Source organism: Arachis hypogaea, chromosome 9 (genome assembly GCF_003086295.3).
Source record: "Arachis hypogaea cultivar Tifrunner chromosome 9, arahy.Tifrunner.gnm2.J5K5, whole genome shotgun sequence".
In the NCBI taxonomy this organism is placed as follows: domain Eukaryota; kingdom Viridiplantae; phylum Streptophyta; class Magnoliopsida; order Fabales; family Fabaceae; genus Arachis; species Arachis hypogaea.
In genome coordinates, this window is record NC_092044.1 from 103,007,172 (window position 1) to 103,013,550 (window position 6,379).

The 6,379-nt window shown below is 35.9% G+C and overlaps 1 non-coding gene across 1 annotated transcript; it reads left to right on the forward strand.

Annotated features, from left to right (window-relative positions):
* Positions 1-3,872: 3,872 nt before the first annotated feature.
* Positions 3,873-3,976, forward strand: LOC112714083 (small nucleolar RNA R71). The gene has a single exon (XR_003159039.1). It is a non-coding gene; the product is annotated as a small nucleolar RNA R71 (small nucleolar RNA).
* The last annotated feature ends 2,403 nt before the right edge of the window (positions 3,977-6,379 follow it).

The following is a 6,379-nucleotide window of genomic DNA, read 5'->3' on the forward strand; positions in this document are numbered from 1 at the left end:
CCAGACAGCAACATGGAACTGGCGTTGAGCGCCAATTTACGTCATCTAATCACGAGTAAAGTATAGACTATTATATATTGTCGGAAAGCTCTGGATGTCTACTTTCCAACGTCGTTGAGAGCGCACCATTTAGAGTTCTGTAGCTCCAGAAAATCCATTTTGAGTGCAGGGAGGTCAGAATCCAACAACATCAGCAGTCCTTTGTCAGCCTTGCTTTCAGAGTTTTGCTCAGGTCCCTCAATTTCAGCTAGAAATTACCTGAAATCACAGAAAAACACACAAACTCATAGTAAAGTCCAGAAATGTGAATTTAACATAAAAACTAATAAAAACATCCCTAAAAGTAACTAGATTATACTAAAAATTACCTAAAAACAATGCCAAAAAGCATATAAATTATCCGCTCATCACAAGCACATGGTTAAGGACAGCTTAATTTAGCCGCTTAGGCCTGGATTTTTATTTCCTTGGGCCCTCCTATCTATTGATGCTCAAAGCCTTGGATCCTTTTTACCCTTGCCTTTTGGTTTTAAGGGCTATTGGCTTTTTCTGCTTGCTTTTTCTTTTTCTTTATATTTTTTCGCCAAATTTTTTTTGTCGCAAGCTTTTACTTTTTCACTGCTTTTTCTTGCTTCAAGAATCAATTTCATGATTTTTCATATTTTCAATAACATTTTTCTTTGTTCATCATTCTTTCAAGAGCCAACAATTTTAACAACAAGATCAAAAATATGCACTGTTCAATCATTCATTCAGAAAACAAAAAGTATTTGTCACCACATCAATATAATTAAACTAAATTCAAAGATAAATTCGAAAATCATGTACTTCTTGTTCTTTTGAATTAGAAACATTTTTCTTTTAAGAGAGGTGAAGGATTCATGGAATTTATTTATAACTTTAAGACATATTTACTAAACACTAATGATCATGAAGTAGAGACACAAATATAGATGTCATAATAAGCATAAAAATAAAAAAAACAGAGAATTAAGAACAAGGAAGTTAAGGAATGAGTCCACCTTAGTGAGGGTGGCGCCTTTTTGACGGACCAATGGTGCTTTTTGGGCTCCTTTATGTCTCTTCCTTGCCTCTGTTGCTTGATCCCTAGTGATTTTGGTGCTCTTATCCTTATTTGCTCCCAATAGTTGTGTGGAGGATAATTTATCCCCTGAGGTATCTCAGGGATCTCTTGATTTGCAGTCAAATGTTCTACCACTGAGCTATAAACCCTTTAGATGAGTCTTTCCATCTTCCATGACTCAGAGGTGGAAGCTTTTGTCTTCCCTTTTCTCTTTTTTTTTTTGAGGTTTCTCTGGCCATAGGTGCCATCAATGCTTATGGAAAAACAAAAAGCTTATGCTTTTACCACACCAAACTTAAAATATTGCTCGCCCTCGAGCAAGAGAAGAAAGAAGAGAAGAGGAAGAAGAAGAAACTATGGAGGAGAGGGGGAGAAGTGTATTCGGCCATGTAGGGTGGGTTGGGTGGGAAATAGATTTTGAATTTTGAAGGTAGGTGAGTGTATGGGGAAGAGTGGATGGATGTGAGTGGTGAATGAAAAACAAAAGGGATGACTGTGAATGGAGAGAGAGAGGGTGAGATAGGTGGGGATCCTGTGAGGTCCACAGATCCTGAGATGATCCTGTGGGGTCCACAGATCCTGAGGTGTCAAGGATTTACATCCCTGCACCAATTAGGCATGTGAAATGCCTTAGCATACCATTCTGGCATTTAAACGTCGAAGTGGTGCACGTTCTGGGCGTTCAACGCCCATGTGTAGCATGTTTCTGGCGTTGAACGCCAGTTCTATGCTTGTTACTGGCGTTCAGCGCCAGCTTTCCTCAGGGCATATTCCTAGTGTTCAAATGGCAGGATGTTGCTTGTTTCTGGCGTTTAGCGCCAGATCCATGCTCTGTTCTGGAGTTGAACGCTAGACAGATGCTCCTTACTGGCGTTTAAACGCCAGTAAGTCCTTCCTCCAGGGTGTGATTTTTTATCTGCTGTTTTTTATTCTGTTTTTAATTTTAGTATTTTTTCGTGACTCCACATGATCATGAACCTAATAAAACACAAAATAACAATAAAATAAAAATAAAATTAGATAAATAAAAATTGGGTTGCCTCCCAACAAGTGCTTCTTTAATGTCAATAGCTTGACAGTGGGCTCTCTTGGAGCCACAAAGGTGATCAGGTCAATGTTGTGAACTCCTAACACCAAACTTAGAGTTTGGATATGGGGGTTCAACACCAAACTTAGAGTTTGGTTGTGGCCTCCTAACACCAAACTTAGAGTTTGATTGTGGGGGCTCTGTTTGACTCTGTACTGAGAGAAGCTCTGCACGCTTTCTCTCCAGTGTTACAGAGGGATGGTCGTGTGCCTTAAACACAAGGTAGTCCCCATTCAATTGAAGGACTAATTCTCCTCTGTTAACATCAATCACAGCACCTGCTGTGGCTAGGAAAGGTCTTCCAAGGATGATGCATTCATCCTCTTCCTTCCTAGTATCTAAAATTATGAAATCAGCAGGGATGTAAAGGCCTTCAACCTTTACTAACACGTCCTCTACTAATCCATAAGCTTGTCTTACTGACTTGTCTGCCAATTGTAATGAGAATAAGGCAGGCTGTACCTCAATGATCCCTAGTTTCTCCATTACAGAGAGTGGCATAAGATTTATGCCTGACCCCAGGTCACACAGAGCCTTGTTAAAGGTCATGGTGCCTATGGTACAGGGTATTGAGAATTTGCCAGGATCTTGTCTCTTTTGAGATAAAGTTTTCTGAATCTATGTATCTAGTTCACTAATGAGCAAGGGAGGTTCACTTTCCCAAGTCTCATTACCAAACAACTTGGCATTCAGCTTCATGATGGCTCCTAGATATTGAGCAACTTGCTCTCCAGTTACATCTTCATCCTCTTCTGAGGAAGAATAGTTTTCGGAGCTCATGAATGGCAGAAGGAGATTTAGTGGAATCTCTATGGTCTCTATATGAGCCTCAGATTCCTTTAAGTCCTCAATAGGGAACTCCTTCTTGTTTGAGAGACGTCCCAGAAAGTCTTCCTCACTAGGATTTTCGTCCTTCTCCTCCCTTGTGCGTTCGGCCATATTGATTACATCAATGGCCTTGCACTCTCCTTTTGGATTCTCTTCTGTATTGCTTGGGAGAATGTTGGGAGGAGTTTCAATGATTTTCTTACTCAGCTGGTCCACTTGTGCCTCCAAATTTCTAATGAAGGATCTTGTTTCACTCATAAAACTTAACGTGGCCTTAGACAGATCAGAGACTATGTTTGATAGGTTAGAGGGGCTCTGTTCAAAATTCTCTGTCTGTTGCTGAGAAGATGATGGAAAAGGCTTGTTATTGCTTAGCCTGTTTCTTCCACCATTATTAAAGCCTTGTTGAGCCTTTTGTTGATCCTTCCATGAGAAATTTGGATGATTTCTCCATGATGAATTATAGGTGTTCCCATAAGGTTCACCCATGTAATTTACCTCTGCTATTACAGGGTTCTCAGGATCATAAGCTTCTTCAGAAGCTGCCTCTTTAGTACTGTTGGATGCATTTTGCCATCCATTCAGACTTTGAGAAATCATGTTGACTTGCTGAGTCAACACTTTGTTCTGAGCCATATGGCATTCAGAGCATCAATTTCAAGAACTCCCTTCCTTTGAGGCATCCCATTATTCACAGAATTCCTCTCAGAAGTGTACATGAACTGGTTATTTGCAACCATGTCAATAAGTTCTTGAGCTTATGCAAGCGTTTTCTTTAGGTGAATGGATCCACCTGTAGAATGGTCCAATGACATCTTAGAGAACTCAGATAGACCATAATAGAATATATCTATCATGGTCCATTCTGAAAATATGTCAGAAGGACATTTTTTGGTCATCTGTTTGTATCTTTCCCAAGCTTCATAGAGGGATTCACCATCTTTTTGTTTGAAGGTCTGAACATCCACTCTAAGCTTGCTCAGCTTTTGAGGAGGAAAGAACTTAGCCAAGAAGGCCGTGACCAGCTTATCCTAGGAGTCCAGGCTATCTTTAGGTTGTGAATCCAACCATGTTCTAGCTCTGTCTCTTACAGCAAAAGGGAAAGGCATGAGCCTGTAGACTTCAGGATCTACTCCATTCGTCTTTACAGTCTCACAGATCTGCAAGAACTCAGTTAAAAACTGATAGGGATCTTCTGATGAAAGTCCATGAAACTTGCAGTTTTGTTGCATTAGAGCAACTAGTTGAGGTTTCAGCTCAAAATTGTTTGCCCCAATGGTAGGGATTGAGATGCTTCTTCCATCAAACTTGGAAGTAGGTGTAGTATAATCACCAAGCATCCTCCTTGCATTATTGTTTTTAGGTTCGGCTGCCATGTCTTTTTCCTGTTCGAAAATTTCAGTAAGGTTGTCTCTGGATTGTTGTAATTTAGCTTCTCTTAATTTCCTCTTCAGAGTCCTTTCAGGTTCAGGGTCAACTTTAACAAGAATGTCTTTTTCCTTGTTCCTGCTCATATGAAAGAGAAGAGAAAAAGAAAAGGAAGAAGAATCCTCTATATCTGGACAAAGAGGATCCTTATTATTAGTAGAAGAAGAAAAGAATAAAAGTGGAGAATCCAATCACAAGGGTGAGGATAGAAGCAGTGATTGGAGATGAAGAGAGGTGAAGAGAAGTGTTAGTAAATAAATAAATAAATAGAAGAAGAGAAGAGAGGGAAAATTCGAAAATAATTTTGAAAAAGTAGTTAATGATTTTCGAAAATTAAAGATAAGATATAATTAAAATTAAAATTTAAATCAATTAATTAATTAAAAAGAATTTTTGAAAAAGGATGAGATATTTTCGAAAATTAGAGAGGGAAAAGTAGTTAGGTGGTTTTGAAAAAGATAAGAAACAAACAAAAAGTCAAATAGTTAGTTGAAAAAGATATTAAAGTCAAATTTGAAAAGATAAGAATATAAGAAGTTAGATAAGATATTTTGAAATCAAATTTTTGAAAAAGATAAAATTTTGAAAAAGATATGATAAAAAGATAAGATGAAAAAGATTTAAATTTTTAAAATTAAAATTAATTACTTAACTAACAAGAAACTAAAAGATATGATTCTAGAATTTAAAGATTGAACCTTTCTTAACAAGAAAGTAACAAACTTCAAATTTTTGAATCAATCACATTAATTGTCAGTGTAATTTCGAAAATTTGAAATAAAATTAAGAAAAAGATTTTTGAAAAAATATTTTGAAATTTTCGAAATTAATAAGATAAAAATGAAAAAGATTTGATTTGAAAAAGTTTTGAAAAGATAAGATTTTTTAAAATTGAAAATTTGACTTGACTTGTAAGAAACACTAATTTTTAAAAATTTTTGACCAAGTTAACCCAAAATTTCGAAAATTTGGAGGGAAATAAGAAAAAGATATTTTTTATTTTTGAATTTTTGATGATGAGAGAGGAAAACATAAAAATGACTCACAACATGAAAATTATGAATCAAAACTCATGATGCATGCAAGAACACTATGAATGTCAAGATGAACACCAAGAATACTTTGAAGATCATGATGAACATCAAGAACATAATTTTGAAAAATTTTTGATGCAAAGAAAACATGCAAGACACCAAACTTAGAAATCTTTAATGCATGGATTCTAACAAACGAAAAATGCATATGAAAAACAACAAACAACACAAAACAAGAAAACATCAAGATCAAACAAGAGGACTTGTCAAGAACAACTTGAAGATCATGAAGAACACCATGAATGCATGAATTTTCAAAAAATGTAAGAAAAATTTTTAAAGCATGCAATTGACACCAAACTTAAAAATTGACTCAAGACTCAAACAGGAAACACAAAATATTTTTTATTTTTATGATTTTCTAATTTTTTTTGTATTTTTTTTTTATTTTTTTTCGAAAAACATATGGAAAAAGAAAATAAGAAATTCAAAATCTTTAAGAAGAATTCCAGGAATCTTTCAATGTTAGCTCAAAGCTCCAATCAAAGGGTATGACATGGCTTAATAGCCAGTCAGCTTTAGGATGGAATTACATGCATTGTAGTGATTAGTTGAAGACCAATTCCAAAGAAGTTTGAATATGGCTTTGTAGCCAGCTAGGATTCAACATGTTACCATGAAACTCTAGAATTCATTCTTGAAAGTTTTGAAGCCATAGAATAATTTAAAAAATTTTTTTTCGAAAATAATATTTTTTTTGGAAAAACGAAAACAAAGAAAAATTTTGAAAAATTTTTGAAAACTTTTTGAAAAGAAAATTACCTAATCTGAGCAACAAGATGAACCGTCAGTTGTCCATACTCGAACAATCCCCGGCAACGGCGCCAAAAACTTGGTAGGCAAAATTGTGATTCATAC